General features: G+C 39.4%; 1 long non-coding RNA gene across 1 annotated transcript in view; it reads left to right on the forward strand.

The window, feature by feature from the left end:
* LOC144577945 (uncharacterized) overlaps nt 1–22,886 on the forward strand; it is a 65,972-nt gene extending 43,086 nt beyond the window's left edge. Inside the window, exons 4-5 of the long non-coding RNA XR_013522780.1 lie at nt 7,074–7,162; nt 22,726–22,886. This is a non-coding gene — a long non-coding RNA (uncharacterized LOC144577945). The remainder of the gene's footprint in view (nt 1–7,073; nt 7,163–22,725) is intronic.
* Nucleotides 22,887–26,037: the final 3,151 nt, after the last annotated feature.

Consider the following 26,037-nt stretch of genomic DNA (forward strand, 5'->3'; position numbering starts at 1 on the left):
ATCAACCATTAGGTCTGCTTTTGAAACATGACTACTGAAGTAGTCCAACTGCCACATGTTCTCTGGCAGTTTATGTTGCCCTGAGAAAGAGAGTAATACCAACCAAATGAATTCATGTTGGCTTGTTGGAAGGGTATGACCCCTTCCATATAATTTCAAGGGAAAGAACCATCCAATTTTAAATTGAGGAATTTGGTTTGCAGATGAGGTCATTCATGTGGCCACTGACCACAGTTGTCCAATTGATGACCATTTGTCTCTTTGGTGTGCAGTAGGTTTGATGGAAATCACTAGTTAGAAAAGTAGAAACGAATCAAGCTTTCCTACAAAGAACACATTTTTGCTTTTTGTTTTATAGTCCTTGCATCTCAGATACTTGCAGCATGAATTTCACTACAAAAGTACAATACATTTAGGAGAATAATTTTGATATCCATTTTTATAGCACATTAGAAAGCAATGATGCTTTTGTTATAAGCAGAGCTAATTGAAGCAGATACTTTCAAAGTTACTGTGGAAGAGTGAATCATCATCTCCAACATAACATGAATTTACGGGGGTGATTTTTTATTGCATTAGCATAATAATAAAACTGTTGCTAACTTATATTACTTTCAAATAAATGCTTGTGTATTGGATTTTTTTCTTAATAAGCATACACAATTATTTAACATAACAATCACATGTTATTTTAAAATGCAATTAGTATATTTTCATTTTATTTATTTACATATAGCTGGATTTGTGCCAAAAAGAAGAGGAGGCAGAATGCTGTATTTTAATTTAAAAGAGAGATTTAAAAAATGTATGTAAATAGACTATTCCAGGTCAACAAAAGAAACTTAAAATATTAGCACCTAACTTCACTCTCCTCTTTCTGTTTATATACAATTTGAAAATAGACTAAAGTTCTTCTACTTTCAATTCCCTGATGGATTTTTTAGACTGAATTAGTCCATACCAATAGTGGTGATCGAAATTTTTCTCAACACGCAGAATACTGCTACTTGTATTAAATGTTATATTCTCACACATAATCTCTAGTGGCATCAGAAGCTCCAGTGACTCCCTCCAGTCCTCAGTGTTCTTTCCTTTAAACCCTCAACAACCAATATTTATTTTCTGAGTGCTTCATCTGCTGCCCTGCAATGTATTATGATTGACATTATGGCAGAGTGACTGCTGGATCACCAGGTAAATTCTTTTCATCAATTAAGGCTTGGCAGTTTTTTCAACTGGAAAAATAAGGGTTGTTATTATTATAGTTAACTGTTGTTATTGGATCACGTACTGGGATTTGACAAGAAAAATGAGTTTAGAAATTCTTAGCTTGCTGGTCTCTACTCACAAATCTTTCATTAACATTTTAACATTTAACAGGACATTTTTATTTGCTCTGTCTCCACAAGAACACTAATTTCTATATTTGAATGGGTTATACTTATTTCCATAGTCATTAAATGATTTTCAGCAGGAGGATAATAAATGTGGCAGAACTAAACTAATTACACTTTTCACCGATGAAGATGAAAATGAACTGTCTGCTGTTGTCATCAGATTGTGTATTGCCTGTCTTGTTCAGAAATGGTCAGCATTATGAAAACACATTTTGGTGATAATAGTAATCAATTATCAAATAGTTATTGATTATTAACCATGAAATAGCTAACAATTATCAATAATAGTTATCAACTATGTTATAGCTATGATGTCCCAAGAGTTTACCATAAATTGTCCCATTTAATCTTCCCAAGAATCCTATTTCCAAGACATCTGCTTTACAAATAAAAAAAAAATGAGGCTCAGATTGATGAATATTCAGCTAGTAAGTAGCCACGCTGGGATTTAACATGGATCTATCTGCCTTCACAGTTTGTGCTCTTGAGTTTAAGAGTAACACAGCATAAAACCAAGATATGCTATCTAAATACTATAATAATTGTAAATGGCCTATTAAGAGTACACTTACTTACTCTTGCTTAAAAAATACAAAACATTACTTGTAATCATCATGAAGAATTAAACAGGCAAATCCAGAATTTGGATATTTCTTCAATGTACAGTGGCATCAGAAAAAGTATGAGAGTGAGGGAAAGGATGACTGTTCTATCTAGATTAAAAGAGACAAGAAATAGAACAATCAAATACAATTATGGACCTTGTTTGGTTACTGATTCAAAGAAAACTGGAAAGTGATATTTTGGAGACAACTGGGATTATTGGAATATGAATTTGGATATTTTAAAATAAATTTTATTGAGGGTGAGAATGTCCTATATTTATGTAAAAAAGAAAAATCTCCATGCCTTTCAGGAATGCAAACTGAACTAGGTAGGGGCAAAATAACACGATGTCTGGGATCTGCTTTAAAACTCTCCTGAAAAGAAGTGAGAGAAAAGAAGAAAAGCAAGGTGAAACACAGGTGGTGAACTCTTGTCTGGGTGATGGGTGTGAGAATTCAATCTGCAACTCTTGCTACTTTTGTATATATTTCCACCTTTCCTAGTGAAAGCACTGAAAAAAAACCTACTTGCAAGTATTTTGTTGATGGCTTCATAAATAGATGCTATACTTCTTATCTCAAGGCTTTGAATTTTAATGTAATGTTTAGGTCCAAGTGTTATGATTTCAGTCAGTGTTGAAATATTTGGTGTTCCACTGCCCCCTTGTGCTTTCCACGGAGATTACAGCATCATGGCTTGATACAAATCCCCTCACTGCCTTCCTCCCACCCCAGTCCTACCTCTTTCACTTCAACAGTTGAGTTTGCCTGATAGTTTTAAATTTAAATGGAGGTTTTAGAAGGCTCTTAGCAGATAATAGTGTCTTTGTCCACACTGGAATCCTGAATGCTTCCTACCTTGCACTCAAGATTTTCTCCCCTTCATTGCTCTTTCTTAACAGTAAATTGCATAAAAGTGGTAAAAAAAAAAAAAAAGACCCAAAAGCAACCAGTTGCCAAGAGTTCAAATGTTTGAAAGGGAAACTGCAACATTTTTCAAGCTGAGAAGTTGATTGTGTTCTGGCAATCTATTTTTATAATTATTCAATTATAAATTCCCAGTTATAAATAATGGATGTTAATAAGATCTCCTGAGATGAACATTTGATACATGGTCAAACTAATGAAAGGCCCAACTCAAAAATATCCTTAAAATGACTTGAACAGGTAAACTTTTTTAAAACTCTAAGAAATTCTTTAAGAAATAATATCAAAAGATGGGAAAAGACTTCCCCATCAAAGTAAAACCAAATAACCAACTATTGTAAAACCAATACTGGAGAAAATCAAGCTTTCTTTATCAAATTGTTATTTTGACCAATCTGTTCTAGGAGCCAACTAATTTCAACCAGATTTCTTTCTTCCAAATCATATTTGGCTAAATTGCTTTCAATTTGCATTCAGCCAAATTCTATGCTATCCACACAGTCAATCAATATAAGGGATTTAGACATCAAAATGAGATTTTTAAACCTCTTCTACCCAGAAATGGTGTGAATCCAGTTTATACTTTCTCTTAAATATCCTGTTTGGTTTTCAGTCTTTTCATAGCCATATAATTTGATTCTCTCAAAAAGCTGGGAGATAAACTGGTCTGATTTATTACTACTGTTATAAATTTTTATTTATTAGTCCTGTTATGCCTGAGGACTTGGAGGCACAATGATGTAAAAGGCTTTGCCTAAAGCCACAAAGCTAGTAAGTGGCAGAGCTGAGCTGAGACCCCAGATCTCTCAGTCTCCTCTGCTGGGGCCAGTTCCCCCACAACAGTGCCAAGAATATAGACCCTGCCTTAGGAACAGAGCCTGGAACAGGGTTTGGGAACATTCATATTTGGTTTCAAGGCACTAACCAGTTGCTCCTAGATGCTGCTGTGGAAGCTGAGAGAAACAAGCTTGTCTTAAGAGTGCAGTTGGGTAGGGTGTGGGGACTCACGCCTATATCCCTAGCACTTTGGGAGGCCAAGGTGGGTAGGTCACTTGAGGCCAGGAGTTTGAGACTAGCCTGGCCAACATGGTGAAACCCCATCTCTACTAAAATTACAAAAATTAGCCAGGTCTGGTGGCGAGCACCTGTAGTCCCAGCTACCTAGGAGGCTGAGGCAGGAGAATCACTTGAATCTGGGAGGCAGAGGTTGCAGTGAGCCAAGATCGTGCTGTTGCACTCCAACCTGGGCAACAGGGTGAGACTCCATCTCAAAAAAAAAATGAACAAAACAAAAGAGTGCAGATGACGTATTTGTCAACATGTGTGCATACCTGCCTGCATGTGTGTCTGTGTGAGCAAGTGCATTTAGCCTCTACAACATGAAGCTATGGAAGATACTAAAATTATTTTGACCAATATTATCAAGCATGTGACATTCCCAAGTATTCCCTTTCTCTCCAAGTTGTCCAATATAGTCAAGGAAAGCCATTCACTTGTGCAACAAATATTATTTAATGCCTGTCCTAGCTAGGCACTGTTCTAGGTGTTAGGTATGCAACAGTGAACAAAACGAAGTTCCTGCCTTCATAGAATGTTCTTCTAGTAAGACAGCTGGCAAGGAATATAGCACAATATGTAACTAAGGGATAAATTTGGTGGCTTCGACTATGGTGACTCTGATCAAGACCCAGAGGAAGGAGACACCAGTGAAAGTCTGAGTGGATAGAAATGTGCAACTCTTACATAGAGTGACAACCAACCAAGGTCACATTTTTTAAAGCATGTATTACATTAGGAAGTAGTTGTTTCACTTCTGGGAATACTCTTTTTATAATAAAAGCCTGAAACTGGATTCAAATTTTGATTGTTCCATTTACAAATTGTGTGATCACAGATGAGTTATTTCATGGTTTTCACACAGTTTTCCCCAAAATAGTAGTGCCTATCTCATCTCTACTTAATAGGGCCATTATGAGAGTTAAAAGATAAAAACAGCTATGACATGGAAAGCACTTAGCACAGGAATAGACACAAAGCAAGAAATTAATAAATATAGCTGCCATGTCAGGTTAGATTACTTCTGTTGCAAGTGATCTCAATGAGAAAAGAAGGTATTGGCCTGCATAATCATAGCAAACATGGCCTTAGGACCCAATTTCTCTCTCTGTTGGTCGACCTTGCTTTACTTCTGCTCTGCCCTCACTCCTTGATAGATCTTCCCAAGGTGACATGATGACTTAAATGAAATAATGGAGTTCAGGATGCCTACCCCAAAGACATATTACTCCAAAATATAGGACCTTGGCATATTGAATATTTTTTCTTTTTTGAGACGGAGTCTTGTTCTGTGGCCAGGCTGGAGTGCGGTGGCACAGTCTCAGCTCACTGCAACCTCCGCCTCCTGGGTTCAAGCGATTCTTCCGCCTCAGCCTCCAGAGTAGCTGGGACCACAGGCATGCGCCACCACGCCTGGCTAATTTTTTTTGTATCTTTAGTAGAGACGGGGTTTCACCAGGTTGACCAGGATGGTCTCGATCTCTTGAACTCATGATCCTCCCACCTCGGCCTCCCAAAGTGCTAGGATTACAGGCGTGAGCCATCACGCCTGGCCAAATATTTTTAAGCTGAAGGAATTTGAGAAAAAGTAGGAAAAACTGTTTGACTTTCCCTTGCCCTTCTATTGTGAAACAGGTTATAGACCCTCCTGTGAGAGGTCCCTTCCTCTATACCTGGAGGAAAGAAGTATCTGTATTCCTTTTTTTTTTTTTTTTTAATGGGGAAACAATGTTTGAAGAGATGATGGCTAAGGATTTTTTCTTTCTTTCTTTCTTTTTTAAGAAACAAAAAAAAAAGGATTGAAGGAGAGGAAGAAAGAGAAAAAAAAGAGGGAGAGAGAACAGGAATATAGCTTTATTCTAAAAATGGGTATTAATAATGGCCGATCAATATTTTGTGTATTTAAGGCGGAGAGTGTATATTTTGTGTATTTAAAATGGAGAGCTCTATAAATATTTATTGAGTTTACTCGTTACGAATCTGAGTTCAAGTCCTGGATATCTTTATTAATTTTCTGTCTCGTTGAGTCTAAATCTCTTTGTGAGTCTTATGTATCTGGGTGTTAGGATCGTAAGCTCTTATTGTTGCATTGATCCTTTTACCACTATATCTTTGTTGCTTTGAAATCTATTTTATCAGATGCGAGAATTGCAACTCCTGCTTTTTATTTATTTATTTATTTATTTTTGCTCTCAGTTTGGTTGGTAAATCTTTCTCCATCCCTTTGTTTTAAGACTTGGTGTATCTTTGGATGTGAAATGGGTCTGGATGTAACATGGGTTTTGGCTGTATCTTTTGATTGGGGGATTTAGTCGACTTAAATTTAGGGTTACTGCCATTTGATATTAACTGGCTATTTTATCCATTCGTTGATGTAAATTCTTCATGTTGATGCTTGTTGATGTTGATGCTCTTTACTTTTTGGTATATTTTTAGAAAGGCTAATACTGGTTGTTCCTTTCTATGTATAATGCTTCTTTCAGAAGCTCTTGTAAAGCTGGCCTGGTGGTAATAAAATCTCTGAGTACTTGCTTGTATCTGTATTCCTAAAGATGAAGGGACCCCAAAAGTAATATAAATGAGCAGGTCTTGCTAAGTTTCTCCCAGTTTGTTACTCTTGGCTCATACCCTTTGCCCTATCACATTTTTCCACAACTTTCCTAACTTTCCATTACTTTTCAAACCTAGCATAAAAATTCTCAGGTTTGGCCAGGTGCAGCGGCTCACTCCTGTTATCCCAGCACTTTGGGATGCCAAGGTGGGTGGATCAATTGAGTTTAGGAGTTTGAGGCTAGACTGGGTCAACATGGTGAAATCCCGTCTTTACCAAAATTACACACAAAAAATTGGCTGGGCATGGTGACAGGTGCCTGTAATCCCAAGTGCTCAGGAGGCTGAGGTAGGAGAATCACCTGAACATGGGAGGCGGAGGTTGCAGTGAGCAGAGACCGTGCCACTGCACTCCAGCCTAAGCAAGAGAGCGAGACTCTGTCTTAAAATGTTCTCTTTTTAATTTGCCTTTTGTTACAGAAGCCCCAGCTGAGAACTTAGAAGGGTAATAAGAAAAGATATTTTTCCTCCCCTACAGTTTCTGGTGACCACAAAGGGACGGGTGGACACCTCACTCACTTCAGATCCTCCTGATGGGATCCTGGGAAACTGACTAAAGAGAAAAAGGTAAGCATTCTCCAAAAGCTGGCTTTCTCAGATCTCTATGTGTAGCGCCCAGTTAAGACAGCGAGGTAAAAATTTCTCCTTGTCGCTTTTTCTTTTCCATATTTATATTTGCAGAAGAAAAACTTGCAAACATTAGTTCTTTGGATTATGACTCTGCAAATTTGGTTAATTTGGTTTTGGGGTATGTCTTGTTTATTGATTCTTTCCCTGCCAGGGACAGCTATTGCTTTCCTATTTATCTCATTTTGCATCCTGAGAGCTTGGCTTGGCTCTCTGCCTACCAGGGCATGTGTGTGCAGATGGCCAACCATCAGGTTGTTGGCCCTGAGAATATGGCCTGATGGAAATGTAGGTTGCACCCCATCCTCTGTTAATGTCCTACTGACTGTTGCCAGCTCCCAACAAGAGCCATCTAAGTCTTTCTTTCTCGTGGCTACCTTTGGGAGTGGTCTGACTCTTGACAGGCTGCCTTTTTTGCACTCTGATGATGTGTCTTGCATCCAACAGTAAGCTATAAAAGTCTTATTGGTTGCAAGTCATAAAAAGTTTATTGGCTTTTGCTTTGAGTCACTTGAAATAGATACCTTTAGTTTAAAAAAAACTTATTTTAAAAAGACATTCAGTATTGTCAGAGATATTTACTGTTTGTCCCAGCTAAAACCTGATAATAACATATTTGATTGATTTGCTTTTTATACACTGAGATTTGGGGGAAAAAAAGATATTTGAAAGAATTTTTTTTAAAGATGAATGATCAGAAATTGGCCTAATTGGAAGCTGATATTCAGGGCCTAATGGAATCAATTTTGTTTAAGTCTTCTCTGTTTTTTCTATTTAATCCTGCTCCTCCCATGGGAACTTCTCAGTTGGCTGAAATCCTCTTCTCAAGCCCCTGCTAACTATATTTCCATCTTCTTCTTGTGGGCACAGTTTTGCTGAGGATAGTTGGGAACCCCATTGGCTTCTTGGGGAAACTTAAGATCTCCCAAAACTGACCTCTCAGAGTTCTTCCTTCCCTTTGCTTCTGCTCTTCCTTCATCCTTTCACCACCTTCAATCTTCCATTTAGTTTCCTGAATCCTTTAGTATGTCCCCCTTCAAGCTCTAACCTCATCCACTCTTCTGTCCATCCCTGTCAGACCTTTTTCCACTCCAGCCCCTCAGTCACTTGAACCTTCATCTCCACTTCTCTCAAGAGACTCCAGGGCTCCCAAAAGCAAGTACCTGAGGCTGAAAAGAAAAAGGCTAATTGGAAGTAGTCTGAATATTTTATCCTTTCAGATGTGCTTTGAAAACATCTAGATAGAGCCAGGTGTGGTGACATGTGCCTGAAATCCCAGCTACTTAGGAGGCTGAGGCGGGAGAATGGCTTGAGGGTAGGAGTTCAAGACTAGCTTGGGCAACACAGTAGATTCTGTTTCTTGAAACACATACACACACACACACACACACACACACAGAGAGAGAGAGAGAGAGAGAGAGAGAGAGAGAGAAAGAGAGAGAGAGAACTGCTAGATGTCTCCTAGTCACTTGCCTGAAGTGTAGTTCACAGCCTGCATAAGATTACATGTCAGGGAAAATGAGAATTTAAAAATATTTTTCCACAAATATTAGTTAAAACAATTCCTGGGGACAGGCCAAGACGGTCAACTAGCAGCAGTAGTGATAAGAGGTCACCATTGAAAGAAACCATAATAGCATGTGAATCCTGTACCAGCAACCTGACCCATTCCTCCTCACTGGGTGGGGCCTCCCTACAGGAATTCCAGCAACTTCAGCCAGGGGCTCAGGGACAGAGCTCTGATCTCCCTGGGCCTGAGCCTCTATGGGGAGGGGTGGCCACAGTCTCTGTAGACCAGCAGACTTAACCTTTCTTCCTGCTAGTTCTGAGGAATCCAGGCTGCCCAGACAAGTGGGTTTCCCCCTAGGGAAGCACACTCCCTCCACCAAGGGACAGCCAAAGTACTTCATTAAAAGGGTCCTGTTCCCCATGCCACCCAACTGGATAAGATACTCCAACAGGGGTTGTCAGACACCCTACATAGGAGTGATCCAATTGGCATTAGTTTGGTGCCTCTTGAGATCAGCCATCCCAGAGGAAGGAGCAGACACCAGTCTTTGCTGTTCTCCAGCCTCCTTGAGTGACATCTCCAGGCATGGGAGCAAACCAGATGAATAAGACCTGAAGTGAACCCCCAGCAAACTGCAGCAGCCCTACAGAAGAGGGAACTGACCACAGAAGGGAAAACAAACAAGCAGAAAGCAATAACAACAGCATCATCATCAACAAAAAAGTCCCCACAAAAACCCCATCTAGGGGTCAGCAGCCTCAAAGATCAAAACTAGACAAACTCATGAAGGTGAGGAAGAATCAATGAAAAAACACTGAAAACCCAAAAGCCCAGAGTGCCTCTTCTTCTCCAAATGGTTGCAATGCCTCTCTGGCAAGGGTGCAGAACTGGGTAGAGGATGAGATGGATGAATTGACAGAAGTAGGCTTCAGAAGGTGGGTAATAAAAAAACCCTGCTGAGCTAAAGGAGCATGTGTTAACCCAATGCAAAGAAGCTAAGAACTTTGATAAAAGGTTAGAGGAGCTTCTAACTAGAATAGCCAGTTTAGAAAGAAACACAAATGACCTGAAGGAGATGAAAAACACAGCATGAGAACTTCATGAAGCATACACAAGTATCAATAGCCAAATCAACCAAGTAGAAAAAAGGATGTCAGAGTTTGAAGACCACCTTGCTGAAATAAGGCATGCAGGCAAGATTAAAGAAAAAATGAAAAGGAACAAACAAAGCCTCCAAGAAAATGGGACTATGTAAAAAGACAGAACCTGCAATTGATTGAAGTACCTGAAAGAAACAGGAGAATGAAAACAAGCTGGAAAACACACTTCAAGATATTAACCAGGAGAACTTCCTCAATCTAGCAAGACAGGCCAGTCTTCAAATTCAGGAAATACAGAGAATACCATTCAGATACTCCATGAGAAGATCAACCCCAAGACACATAATCAGCAGATTCTCCAAGGTCAAAATGAAGAAAAAAATGTTAAGGGCAGCCAGAGAGAAAGGCCAAATCACCTACAAGAAGCCCATCATACTACCAGCAGACCTTTCAACAGAAGCCCTACAAGTCAGAAAGAGTAGGGACCAATATTCAACATTCTTAAAGAAACAAATTTTCAATCCAGAATTTCATAGCCAGCAAAACAAAGCTTCATAAGCAAAGGAGAAATAAAATCCTTTCCAGACAAGCAAATGCAGAGGGATTTCATTACCACCAGGCCTGCCTTGCAGGAGCTCTTGAAGGAAGCACTAAATATGGAAAAGAAAAACCAGTACCAACCACTGCAAAACACAACAAAATATCAAGACCAATGATACTATGAAGAACCTGCATCAACTAGTGTGCAAAATAGCCAGATAGCATCATGATGACAAGATCAAATTCACACATAACGGTACTAACCCTTAAATGTAAATGGGCTAAATGCCCCAATTAAAAGACACAGGCTGGCAAATTGGATAATGAGTCAAGACCCACTGGTGTGCTGAATTCAGGAGACCCATCTCATGTACAAAGACACACACTGGCTAAAAATAAAGGGATGGAGGGAAATTTACCAAGCAAATGAAAAGGAAAAAAAAAAAAAAAAAAAGCCGGGGTTGCAATCCTAGTGTCCGGCAAAACAGACTTTAAACTAACAAAGATCAAAAAAGACAAAGAAGGGTATTACATAATGGCAAAGGGATCAATTCAACAAGAAGAGCTAATTATCCTGAATATATATTCACCCAATACAGGAGCACCCAGATTCATAAGACAAGTTCTTAGAGACCTACAAAGAGACTTAGACTCCTACATAATAGTAATGGGAGACTTTAACACCCCACTGTCAATATTAGACAGATCAATGAGACAGAAAAAGGATATTCAGGACTTTAACTCAGCTCTGGAACAAATGGACCTAATAGACATCTACAGAACTCTGTACCCCAAATCAACAGAATATACATTCTTCTCAGTGCCACATGGCGTTTACTCTAAAATCAACCACATAATTGGAAATAAAACACCCTGCAGCAAATGCAAAATAACTGAAATCATAACAGTCTCAGACTATAATGCAATCAAATCAAACTCAGGATTAAGAAACTCACTCAAAACCACACAATTACATGGAAATTGAACAATATGACTCCTGAGTAAATAATGAAAGTAAGGCAGAAATGGAGAAGTTATTTGAAACCAATGAGAACAAAGAGACAACGTACCAGAATCTTTGGGACACAGCTAAAGCAGTATTAAGAGTGAAATTTCTAGCTTTAAATACCCACATCAGAAAGCTAGAAGGATCTCAAATTGACACCTTAACATGAAAATTAAAAGAGCTGGAGAAGCAAGGGCAAATAAATCCAAAAGCTAGCAGAAGACAAGCAATAACTAAGATCGGAGCAGAACTGAAGAAGATAGAGACATGAAAACCCTCCACAAAACCAATGAATCCAAGCAGCTGTTTTTTTGTAAAAATTAACAAATGGGATAGACTGCTAGCTAGACTAGTAAAGAAAAAATGAGAGAAGAATCAAATAGAAACAATAAAAAATTATAAAGGTGATATCACCACTGACCCCACACAAATAGAGACTACGATCAGAGATTACTATTAATACCTCTATGTGAATAAACTAGAAAATCTACAAGAAATGGATAAATTCCTGGAAACATACACCCTTCCAAGACTGAACCAGGAAGAAGTCGAATCCCTGAACAGACTAATAACAAGTTCTGAAATTGAGGCAGTAATTAATAGCCTACTAAGCAAAAAAAAAAAAAAAAGCACAGGACCAGACAGATTTACAGCTGAATTCTACAAGAGGTACAAAAAGGAGCTAGTACCATTCCTTCTGAAACTATTCTAAACAATTGAAAAGGAGGGACCCCTCCATAACTTATTTCATAAAGCCAGCATCAAGCCTGATCATCCTGGCAGAGACACAACAAAAAAAGAAAACTTCAGGCCAATATCCCTGATGACATCAATGCGTACATCCTCAATATAATACTGGAAAACCAAATCCAGCAGCACATCAAAAACCTTTTCCATCATGATCAAGTCAGCTTCATCCCTGGGATGTAAGGCTGGTTCAACATACATAAATCAATAAATGTAATCTATCACATAAACAGAGCCAATGACAAAAACCACATGATTATCTCAATAGATGCAGAAAAGGCCTTTGACAAAATTCAACATCCCTTCATTTTAAAAACTCTCAATAAACTAGGTATTGATGGAACATATCTCAAAATAATAAGAGCTATTTGTGACAAAACCACAGCCAATATCATATTGAATGGGTAAAAGCTGGAAGCATTCCTTTAAAAACCAATACAAGACAAGGATGGCCTCTCTCACCACTCCTATTCAAAAAAGTGTTGGAAGTTCTGGCCAGAGCAATAAGGCAAGAGAAAGATATAGAGGGTATTCAAATAGGAATAGTGGAAGTTAAATTGTCTCTGTTTGCAGATGACTGATTCTATATTTAGAAATCCCCATTGTCTCAGCCCCAAAATAATTTAAGCTGATAAGCAACTTTAGCAAAGTCTCAATCTCAAAATCCATGTGCAAAAATCACAAGCAGAGGACTCAAGATGGCGCTGTGAGAACAACCCAGGATTGGAGTTCTCCTTGAATCCGCGGAGAGGTGAGGAGGAGCTGCATTTCCAGACTGATCTTTGTTGCCCACAGAACGGGGAAATTCACAAGTATAAAGGAGACGCGGGATGCCAGGCAGTACCTCTGCCTGGCGAAGCCGGCAGCTGGGGTGGTGGCGGCCAGCCCTACCCAGCGCTTCCCACAGGGCGCGCTTGTCCGGGTGCCCTGTTGAACCGGCAACCTGAGACTTGAGAGGGCTGGACATGAGACTGAACGAGACTTGGACAGTGGGCCAGCCCAGGGTATTGCAGGGACAGAGCATCTGGGGTAGCCCAGTGGGACGAACAAAACTGCGATTTCAAACGATCCTCGTGCAGATGGTCTGAGACGCTCTGTGGGGGAGGGGCGTCCACCATTACCGAGGCAACCCGCCCCAACTGAGATACAAGCCCACTTCTGACGCAGCCAGCAGTTGCCGAGGCAACCCGTCCCTACTGAGATACACGCCCACTGCTGACGCAGCCTGCCGTTGCTGAGGCAACCCGCTACAACAGAGAGACTCCACTGTAGGGGGTGGCGGAGACCACAGCAGAACAGCAGAGCCTGCAGCAACAGGGCGAACCACACAACAGCAGGGCGGAGCCTCGGCAGGCAAACAGTGGCTAGTCTGCCTCCTAGCTGGGCAGGACACCTCAACCCACATCCAAAAATAAAGCCCAAACCCCACACCACAGGGCATTTGAGAAAAAAATGGTTTTTATAATGAGCTCTGTTGCAGCAGAATCAAACATAGCAGCCTAACAGCCCTGAATGAACAACAGAGCTCAAAGCTCAGCAATTGAGCTCCTATATAGTACAGACTGTCTCCTCAAGCAGCTCCCTGACCCCTCTATATCCAAAAGACTGACATTTGGCAGGCATCATCCTGGGACAAAGATAGCAGAAAAAGAAACTGGTAGCATCCCTCACTGTGTCACAGCTGCTAGAGGTGCACCCCAGACAAGCAGGGCCTGGAGTGGACCTCAGCAGTCATACAGCGAAGGGGCTAGACTGGTAGAAGGAAAACCAAGTAACAGAAATACTTCATCATCAACAATCTGGGTGTCCACTCAGAGACCCAGCTGAAAAGTCAGCAACTAAGCAGATGACAAGCGGATAAATCCACAAAGATGGGAAGAAACCAGCGAGAAAAAGGAGGAAAACGCCAGAAACCAGAACACCTCACCTCCTAGAAAGGACCAAAACTCCTCACCAGCAAGGGAACAAAGCTGGACGGAGAATGACTGTGATGAAATGATGAAATTAGACTTCAGAAGGTGGATAATGAGAAACTTTTGTGAGCTAAAAGAACATGTATTAAATCAATGCAAAGAAACTAAGGAACTTGAAAAAAGATATGTGGAAATGATAACAAGAATGGATAAATTAGAGAGGAATATGAATGAATTAAAGGAGCTGAAAAACACAATACGAGAACTTCGCGAAGCATGCACAAGTTTCAATAGCCGAATTGACCAAGCAGAAGAAAGAATATCTGAAGTCGAAGACCAACTCAATGAAATAAAACGAGAAACCAAGATTAGAGAAAAAAGCGCAAAAAGGAATGAACAAAGTCTCCAAGAAATGTGGGACTATGTGAAAAGACCTAACCTATGTTTGATAGGTGTACAAGAAGGGGATGAAGAGAATGAATCCAAGCTGGAAAATACTCTTCAGGACATCATCCAGGAAAATTTCCCCCACCTAGCAAGACAGGCCAACACTCAAATGCAGGAAATACAGAGAACACCACAAAGATATTCCACAAGAAGAGCAACCCCAAGGCACATAATCGTCAGATTCAACAAGGTTCAAATAAAGGAGAAAATACTAAGGGCAGCCAGAGAGAAAGGTCAGGTCACCCACAAAGGGAAGCCCATCAGACTCACAGCAGATCTCTCGGCAGAAACTCTACAAGCCAGAAGAGAGTGGGGGCCAATATTCAACATTCTTAAAGAAAAGAACTTTCAACCCAGAATTTCATATCCAGCCAAACTGAGCTTCAGAAGTGAAGGAAAAATAAAATCCTTTGCGAACAAGCAAGTACTCAGAGATTTTGTCACCACCAGGCCTGCTTTACAAGAGCTCCTAAAAGAGGCACTACACATAGAAAGGAACAACCAGTACCAGCCATTCCAAAATCACACTAAATGCTAAAGAACATCAACATAATGAAGAATCTACAACAACTAACGGGCAAAACAGACACTTAGCATCAAAATGGCAGTATCAAATTCACACATAACAATATTAACCCTAAATGTAAATGGACTAAATGCACCAATCAAAAGACACAGACTGGCAAATTGGATAAAAATCCAAAACCCATCAGTGTGCTGTATCCAGGAAACCCATCTCACATGCAAGGATACACAAAGGCTCAAAATAAAGGGATGGAGGAAGATTTACCAAGCAAATGGAGAGCAAAAGAAAGCAGGAGTTGCAATTCCCATCTCTGATAAAATAGACTTTAAAGCAACAAAGATCAAAAGAGACAAAGAAGGCCATTACATAATGGTAAAAGGATCGATACAACAAGAGCTAACGATCCTGAACATATATGGACCCAATGCAGGAGCACCCAGATACATAAGGCAAGTTCTTAATGACTTACAAAGAGACTTAGACTCCCACACAATAATAGTGGGAGACTTTAACACTCCACTGTCAATATTAGACAGATCAACCAGACAGAAAATCAACAAGGATATCCAGGGCTTGAACTCAGACATGGAGCAAGCAAACCTGATAGACATTTACAGAACTCTCCACCCCAAATCCACAGAATACACATTCTTCTCAGCACCACATCACACCTACTCTAAAATTGACCACATAATTGGAAGTTAAGCACTGCTCAACAAATGCAAAACAACTGAAATCATAACAAACAGCCTCTCAGACCATAGTGCAATCAAGTTAGAACTCAGAATACAGAAACCAATCCAGAACCACACAGCTTCATGGAAACTGAACAACTGGCTCTTGAATGTTGACTGGGTAAACAATGAAATGAAGACAGAAATAAAGAAGTTCTTCGAAACCAATGAGAACAAAGACACAACATGCCAGAACCTCTGGGACACATTTAAAGCAGTCTCTAGAGGAAAGTATATGGCAATAAGTGCCCATATGAGGAGAATGAAGAGATCCAAAATTGACCCTATCGTCAAAATTGAAAGAGCTAGAGGAGCAAGATCAAAAAAACTCAAAACCCAGCAGAAGACAAGAAATAACTAAGATCAGAGCTGAACTGAAGGAGATTGAGACACGAAAAACCCTTCAAAAAATCAATAAATCCAAGAGCTGGTTTTTTGAAAAGATCAACAAAATAGACAGACCACTAGCCAGATTGATTAAAAAGAAAAGAGAGAACAACCAAATAGATGCAATAAAAAATGATAAAGGGGAAATCACCACAGATTCCACAGAAATTCAAACCATCATCAGAGAATATTACAAACAACTCTATGCACATAAACTAGTAAACCTGGAAGAAATGGACAAATTCCTGGACTCCTGTGTCCTCCCAAGCCTAAACCAGGAGGAAGCTGAAACTATGAATAGACCAATAACAAGGTCAGAAGTCGAGGCAGCAATTAAGAGCCTACCACTCAAAAAAAGCCCAGGTCCAGATGGATTCACAGCTGAATTCTACCAGACACACAAAGAGGAGCTGGTACCATTCCTTCTAAAACTATTTCAAACAATCCAAAAAGAGGGAAGCCTTCCCAAATCATTTTACGAGACCAACATCATTCTGATACCAAAACCCGGCAGAGACTCAACAAGAAAAGAAAACTTCCGGCCAATATCCATGATGAACATAGATGCAAAAATCTTCAATAAAATATTGGCAAGCCAATTGCAACAGCAAATCAAAAAACTTATTCATTATGATCAAGTAGGATTCATCCCGGGGATGCAAGGCTGGTTCAACATACGCAAGTCTATCAACGTAATTCACCACATAAACAGAACCAAAAACAAAACCACATGATTATCTCAATTGACGCAGAGAAGGCATTTGACAAAATTCAACAGCCCTTTATGCTAAAAACCCTCAATAAACTCGGTATCGATGGAATGTATCTCAAAGTAATAAAAGCTATTTATGACAAACCAACAGCCAATATCATACTGAATGGGCAAAAACTGGAAGCATTCCCTTTGAAATCTGGCACTAGACAAGGATGCCCTCTTTCACCACTCCTATTCAATATAGTACTGGAAGTTCTAGCCAGAGCAATCAGGCAAGAAAAAGAAATAAAGGGTATTCAAATAGGAAAGGTGGAAGCCATATTGTCTCTATTTGCAGACGACATGATAGTATACCTAGAAGACCCCATCGCCTCAGCCCAAAAACTCCTGAAACTGATAAGCAACTTCAGCAAAGTCTCAGGATATAAAATCAATGTGCAAAAATCACAAGCATTCGTCTACACCAATAACAGACTTAAAGAAAGCCAAATCAAGAACGAACTGCCATTCACAATTGCTACAAAAAGAATAAAATACCTAGGAATACAACTCACAAGGAACGTAAGGGACCTCTTCAAGGAGAACTACAAACCACTGCTCAACAAAATCAGGGAGGACATAAACAGATGGAGAAACATTCCATGTTCATGGGTAGGAAGAATTAATATCGTGAAAATGGCTATACTACCCAAAGTAATTTACAGAATCAATGCTATCCCCATCAAGCTACCATTGACTTTCTTCACAGAACTGGAAAAAACCACCTTGAACTTCATATGGAACCAAAAGAGAGCCCACATAGCCAAGTCAATTCTAAGCAAAAAGAACACAGCGGGGGGCATCACACTACTGGATTTCAAACTATACTACAAGGCTACAGTAATCAAAACAGCATGGTACTGGTACCAAAACAGAGATATAGACCAATGCAACAAAACAGAGGCACCGGAGGCAACACAACATATCTACAACTATACAATCTTTGATAAACCTGACAAAAACAAGCAATGGGGAAAGGATTCCCTGTTTAACAAATGGTGTTGGGAAAACTGGCTAGCCACGTGCAGAAAGCAGAAACTGGACCCCTTCCTGACACCTTACACTAAAATTAACTCCAGATGGATTAAAGACTTAAACATAAGACCTGGCATGATAAAAACCCTAGAAGGAAATCTAGGCAAAACCATCCAGGACATAGGAGTAGGCAAGGACTTCATGAACAAAACACCAAAAGCATTGGCAACAAAAGCCAAAATAGACAAATGGGACCTAATGAAACTCCACAGCTTCTGCACGGCAAAAGAAACAGTCACTAGAGTGAATCGGCAACCAACAGAATGGGAAAAAAATTTTGCAGTTTACCCATCAGACAAAGGGCTGATATCCAGAATTTACAAAGAACTCAAACAGATTTACAGTAAAAAAACAAACAAGCCCATTCAAAAGTGGGCAAAGGATATGGACAGACACTTTATGAAAGAAGACATATATGAGGCCAACAATCATATGAAAAAATGCTCATCGTCACTGGTCATCAGAGAGATGCAAATCAAAACCACATTGAGATACCATCTCACTCCAGTTAGAATGGCGATCATTAAAAAATCTGGAGACAACAGATGCTGGAGAAGATGTGGAGAAAAAGGAACACTTTTACACTGTTGGTGGGAGTGTAAATTAGTTCAACCATTGTGGAAGACGGTGTGGTGATTCCTCAAGGCCTTAGAAATAGAAATTCCATTTGACCCAGCAATCCCATTACTGGGTATATATCCAAAAGACTATAAATCGTTCTACTATAAGGGCACACGTACACGAATGTTCATTGCAGCACTGTTTACAATAGCAAAGACCTGGAATCAACCCAAATGCCCATTGATGATAGACTTGATTGGGAAAATGTGGCACATATACACCATGGAATATTATGCAGCAATCAGAAATGATGAGTTTGTGTCGTTTGTAGGGACATGGATGAATCTGGAGAACATCATCCTCAGCAAACTGACACAAGAACAGAAAATGAAACACTGCATATTCTTACTCATAGGCGGGTGATGAAAAATGAGAACACATGGACACAGAAAGGGGAGTACTAAACACTGGGGTCTATTGGGGGGAAAAGGGGAGGGCCAGTGGGAGGGGGAGGTGGGGAGGGATAGCCTGGGGAGAAATGCCAAATGTGGGTGAAGGGGAGAAGGAAAGCAAAGCACACTGCCATGTGTGTACCTACGCAACTGTCTTGCATGCTCTGCTCATGTACCCCAAAACCTAAAATCCAATATTTAAAATCACAATATTTAAAATCCAATATCCTAAAATCACAAGCATTCCTATATACCAGCAGTATATAGGCAGAGAGCCTACATATATACAAGAGTATATATACACTCAGAGAGCCAAATCATGAATGAACTACCATTCACAATTGCTACAAATAGAATAAAATATCTAGGAATACAGCTAACAAGGGATGAGAAGGGCCTCTACAAGGAGAACTACAAACTACTGCTCAAGGAAATAAGACTCAAACAAATGGAAAAATATTCCATCCTTATGGAAAGGAAGAATTAATATCATGAAAATGGTCATACCGCCCAAAGTAATTTATAGATTCAATGCTATTCCCACCAAACTATGATTGACATTCTTCACAGAATTACAGAAAACTACTTTAAAGTTCATATGGAACTAAAGAAGAACCCATATAGCCAAGACAATCCTAAGCCAAAAGAATGAAGCTGGAAGCATCACACTACCTGACTTCAAGCTATACTACATGGCTACAATAACCAAAACAGCATGGTACTCATACCAGAACAGGCATATAGGCTAATGGAACAGAACAGAGACCTCAGAAATAACACCACACATCTACAACCATCTGATCTTCAACAAACCTGACAAAAACCAGCAATGGAGAAAGGATTTCATATTCAATAAATGGTCCTGGGAAAACTGGCTAGCCATATGCAGAAAACTGAAACTGGACCCCTTCCTTATACTTTATACAAAAATTAACTTGAGATGGATTAAAGACTTAAATGTAAAACCCAAAACCATAAAAACCCTAGAAAAAACCTAGGCAATACCATTCAGGACATAGGCATGGGCAAAGACTTCATGATGAAAATGCCAAAAGTAATTGCAACAAAAGCCAAAATCGACAAATGAAATCTCATTAAACTAAAGAGCTTCTGCACAGCAAAAGAAACTATCATCAGAGTGAACAGGCAACTTACAGAATTGGAGAAAACTTTTGCAATTTACCCATCTGACAAAGGGTAATATCCAGAATCTACAAGAAACTTAAATTTACAAGAAATAAATAACCCCATGAAAAAGTGGGTAAATGATATGAACAAACACTTCTCAAAAGAAAACATACATGAGGCCAAGAAACATATGAAAAAAAGCCCGACATCACTGATCATTAGAGAAATACAAATCAAAGCAACAATGGGATACCATATCATGCCAATGAGAATGATGATTATTAAAAAGTCAAGAAATTATGGATGCTGGCAAGGCTGTGGAGAAATAGGAACTCTTTTACACTGTTGGAGGGAATGTAAATTAGTTCAACCATTGTGGGAGACAGTGTGGCGATTCCTCCAGGATCTAGAACAAGAAATACCATTTGACCCAGCAATCCCATTACTGGGTATACCCAAAGGAATATAAATCACTCTACTGTAAAGACACATCCACATGTATGTTTATTGCAGCTCTATTTACAATAGCAAGAGCATGGAACCAACCCAAATGCCCATCAATGATAGACTTGATAAAGAAAATGTGGTATATATACACCATGAAATACTATGCAGTCATAAAAAGGAATGAGATCATGTGCTTTGCAGGGACATGGATGAAGCTGGAAGTCATCATCTTCAGCAAACTAACACAGAAACAAAAAACCAAACACTGCATATTCTCACTTGTAAGTGGGAGTTTAACGATGAGAACACATGGACACAGGAAGGGAAACAACACAAACCGGAGCCTGTTGGGCGGTGGGGGGCAAGAGAAGGGAACCTAGAGGACAGGTCAACAGGTGCTGCAAACAACCATGGCGCACGTATACCTATGTAACAAACCTGCACGTTCTGCGCATGTATCCTGGAAGTTAACGTAAAATAAAATAAAATAAATAAATTCCTTTAGCCATCATTGTGTAGGTAACCTTAACTTGTTCCATCTGCCAAAAACACAATTTACATTACAAAAATAAGACAAAAATGAGAATCAGCTCTTTGGTAAATTAGTGAATTTTGTGTTTCTGTGTTTATATCAAGTTCATGGTTAAGATTTAGAATGAAAATGGTAAGATCTTTTTGTATCTGTACATATGTTTACATGTGTATGTATATGGCTAGTGTATAATTTTACGTACATGTGATATTTTTCTAGCTCTGAATGTTATTTCCAAAATTAATTTATAGAAGAACTCTATTTAATCAGCTTTAAAAACACTCATATAAATTATGTATTCTCTCAGAACTATAAGAACTAACCCAAATCATTTTCAAGTTTATATGCTTTGAGTAATCTTTGGTAAATAAGAATATTGTTGGTTTACTTAAAGAAAATAAATAAATATGCCTTGAGAGTTGTCAGCACTAAATATAACACAGACATATTTTCTACATAGCTTTACAAGTCAAACAGGCTTTAGTTATCTTTACTAGAGTAGTTAAGATTATAAGACTATAAATCCAACCTCAGAATAAAAGGTACAATAAAAATGAATTGCTTGATATATGTTAAGTACAGCAGTTAAAAAAAAAAAAGGCCATATATTTAACTTTGTAGTTTCTTTGCTTGTGTGATATTTTTTATATTTGCCTGATTTGTCAGCAAAACCAAAAAATAACTTGAGATGATGGCTAGTTTTGTTTAATATCTCATGAAATTTTCACAAGCAATTCAAGCATAATTATTAAAAATAAGTGAGTTAATGTAAGTGGGATAAAAGTTTGTAAATGAACTTTTCAACAATAATTATGGTTTATAATATGTCTACTTAAAAATAGTTTCCACTCTTTTTGGTAATTTGGAACCTTAAAGCTTTAGTAAGTTAAGTTATAAATATTCACTGAATATCTAAATCATTTCCAAATAAGATAAAACATCGAAACACTAATTGCTAAATATAAGTTTAAGTTTGTATACTTCTGGCATCTTGTTTTTATACAGTATAGAGAATCTAAATATATTTGAGTCTGCTAATAAATATGAGAAATTGTACTATGAGGAAACAGCATATACCTATAAGAAATGTGAGATGAGGCTGGCATGGTGGCTGACTTCTGCAATCCCAGCATTCTAGGAGGCTGAGGTGGGAGGATCACTTGAGGTGAGGCATTTGAGACCAGCCTGGTCAACATAGCAGGACCCTGTCTCTACAAAATAAAAAGTAAAAAAAATTAGCCAAGTATGGTGGTGCGTTACTATAATCCCAGCTATTCAGGAGGCTGAGGTGGGAGGTTCACGTGAGCCCTGAAGGTTGAGGTTGCAGTTAGCAGTGATTGGGCCATGGCACTCCAGGCTGGGCAACAGAGCAAGACCCTGTCTCAAAAAAAAAGAAGAGAGAGAGAAAAGAAAGAAAGAGAAAGAGAGAGAGGGAGGGAGAGAGAGAGAGAGAGGAAGGAAGAAAGGGAGGAACGGAGGGAGGGAGGAAGGGAAAAAAAGAAATTTTAGTGTCATAAATTTATAAAACATTAAAATGACAGTTTTTTGGATTATTGGTCTGCTTTTAAAAACAAATTATAAAATGGCATTTCTTTACCTTTTAAATAACCTGCCTAGAAAACAAAGATCGTTGTCTTATCAAAATAATTTCCTATGCTTCATGTTGTCTTTTCATTTCTTGCAGGCCCAGGAACTTCATGATCTTGGGAGAACCTTAAGAAAATAGGAATTCGCCTAAATCTACAGAGATTGCAGGCAAGGTCTGATGGGAAGTTTCTGGCATGGCTTCCTAGCCTCGAGAGGCTTTTTAAAAGTCTGATCTGAGAATTTTTAATGAAAATTTTAGCAAAGCGATCTGAAAGAAAGGGACCTATGTGGTCAATCACTGTTCTTGCTGTAGTAATATCGACAATCAGACCAAGTTTCATGAGACTTGGCTTCTTTTGCAAACAAATTAGTTTTACTTTGATTATCTTTTATAGAAGTAGAGGTGACTGTAGAGAGAAAAATTATGTTTCAATGAAAAGCTGTAGCACAGCTTTGAGGGTATTCCATTTTAGTCTTGTTCACTGTCTTTAAGGTTTGTTATCCGCCCATAAACTGAGTCCTAAATCTTCTCATTTCCTCCAATGTCTGTCTACAACTCTTCAAATTAATGTTTCCCATTTTTCTGTCAGCCTCCTGACATGGCACCACCAATAGCTAAAACTTGACTGTTCATATTCCTTTTTTTTTCTTCTTTTTTTGAGAGATGGAGTTTTGCTCTTGTTGCCCAGGCTGAAGTTTAAGGGTGCAATCTAGCCTCTCGGCAACCTCCGCCTCCTGGGTTCAAGCAATTATCCTTCCTCAGCCTCCAAGTAGGTGGGATTACAGGTGCCCGCCACCAAGCCCGGCTAATTTTGTATTTTTAGTAGAGATGGAGTTTCTCCATGTTGGTCAGGTTGGTCTCAAACTCCCAACCTCAGGTTATCTGCTGCCTCGGCCTCCCAAAGTGCTGGAATTACAGGTGTGAGCCACTACACCTAACCTGACTGCTAATATTCTTATTGGACCTATCTAAAAAAAGTCCTACAAGCCGAAGCTGGACAAGTAGATATAAGCTTCAGAGAAATTGCCACAACAGTTCATATATAGACAACTTTTGGGTCTGTTGCTGTGTGGGCCACTCAGAAAGTTCACTGGAACACCCAGTGACATCACCAGAGCCATTCAAACTGCAAAGCAGGAAAATCCACCAGATTCCCACTACCTGTCCTCATTCTACCATTTAAAGATGCTTCAAGGTCAAATCTAGAAATCTTTTTGGCCAGTTGACCACTGGACTCAAAAACTAAGTTTATGGCCGGGCGCGGTGGCTCAAGCCTGTAATCCCAGCTCTTTGGGAGGCCGAGGCGGGTGGATCACGAGGTCAAGAGATCGAGACCATCCTGGCCAATGTGGTGAAACCCCGTCTCTACTAAAAATACAAAAATTAGCTGGGCATGGTGGCATGTGCCTGCAATCCCAGCTACTCAGGAGGCTGAGGCAGGAGAATTGCCTGAACCCAGGAGGCGGAGGTTGCGGTGAGCTGAGATCGCACCATTGCACTCCAGCCTGGGTAACAAGAGCGAAACTCCATCTCAAAAAAAAAAAACAACTAAGTTTATAACTTGGTCCAACTATTGATCTTTGCTTTTCTTTTGTTTCCATAGAAATACCTCTTCTCAAATACCTAATTGCTTGTACCATATAGCGGCCTAACTTAGATGGGCATCTACTCCCATCTAAACCACCTGCTCCTGAGTTGAGAAAGAACTGTTTAACTGGACTGACCTGCTGCCAGGACTGAGAGACTGATTGAATGTGTTATGGTACAATTTACAAGCTCGGTTTCTGGACTGTAAAACTTCTTGGGGAAGTTTCAGATGGTAAAAAGATGGGGTTGAGAACATGCTACTCCAAAATATGGCACCTTTGGCATATTTAATATTTTAAGTTGAAGTAATTTGCCAGCCGGTAGGAAGAACTCTGATCTTCCCACCCCTAAAGTAGCTCATAAGACCCTCAGGTAAGAGGTGCCCTCCTTATGTCTGGAGGAAGGGAACATTCTTATCTCTGAAGAGGGACACTGAGAGGAATCTGAACAACTAGGGCTTGCTAAGTTTCCCTCAGTGTATTGCCCTTAGCTCATACCCTTTGTTCTATCACATTCTGTTATGACTTTCCATTCTTTATCAGATGTAGCATAAAAACGCTTATGTTTAACCACCTTTTGGGGTCTTTATTTCCTAATGAAGCCTTCCATGTCACATAAAACATATTAAATACATTCATATGATGTTCTCTTCTTAATCTGTCATTGGTTATAGGGACTTCAGCTAAACTTAGAAGGATAGAAGGAAAAGATGGTAGATGATAAAAGATTATCTCCCCTGTGTAGATAAATATCCTCACAGCTCCAGGTCTAGTAGGGAAGACAGTGCATCTCTTTTAATAGTCACAGCCAGATTCAGCAATTATGACACATGAGGTCTGATTGAGTAATGTGCCTAACTCTAAAACAATCACTTTTGTTGGGGAAGGAAATATTCAGATTGGCTAAAAGTGAATCATAGGCCCAGCCTTAGAGTTGAAGGTAGAATTGCTGCTAGAGGCCCCTGTGGGACGGGGAATGGGAAGGGATGGGTCACAAAGGAAATATTAATTGATGCTGGGTAAAAAAGTGCAGCCGACCACTGTAAGTGTCATCACTAATTTATGTAAAAAATAAACACTAATAGATGACAGGGCACAAATTTTTAAGAAAATACATATAATTTCATAAAAATTTATTTTTGCATTCCCCAAGTTCCAAAAATATGTTTGCACTTTTCCCTTCTATAAGGAGTGTTTCAGTATATTTACTCAATATTGAGCATCCACTAAGTGCCAGACACTAATCTAGTGGCAGGAACATGGCAGTGAACCAAACAGATACAACTCCTGTCTTCATAGTTTGCTTTCTAGTGGGATGTTTGCCCACACCCGCCCAAGCTTCTGCTCACAACCTGAGATGACTGAATAGGGCATTAATTCCTCAACCCTTCCCCTCAACTTTCTTTCAAACTGGGGGAAAAATGTGTTTCTTAGCTCAGCTCTTCTTCTTATGTCATTGCTGAGAGGAACTTTTAGCCTCAAGTGACGTTCCATGTCTTTTCCTCCTGGCTGTCTACCTTACAGTCTTTAGACCCTTCTTCCTCTCTAGAAGGGAGGAGTCTAGGTTGTGTTTTGATTTCCAGGCTCTGTGGTCTCCAGCTGCCACTTGGAAGTTTGGGGTATGGGGGTGCCCTTCCTTTGTGTGAGTACTGCTGGTATAGTCTTTCTGGGTGTCATTCATTTGGTTTAGTGAGAAAGATGATTGTAAAATCTGAGACTACTTGGCCATCTTTTCTTGAAAGCCTAGGGTTTGTAGTTGGCTAGAGTGTATTGTGGTTTTTTGTTTGTTTGTTTTGTTTACCATACCCTAGTATGGAAAAGC

This window comes from Callithrix jacchus, chromosome 10 (genome assembly GCF_049354715.1).
Source record: "Callithrix jacchus isolate 240 chromosome 10, calJac240_pri, whole genome shotgun sequence".
Classification (NCBI taxonomy): Eukaryota; Metazoa; Chordata; class Mammalia; order Primates; family Cebidae; genus Callithrix; species Callithrix jacchus.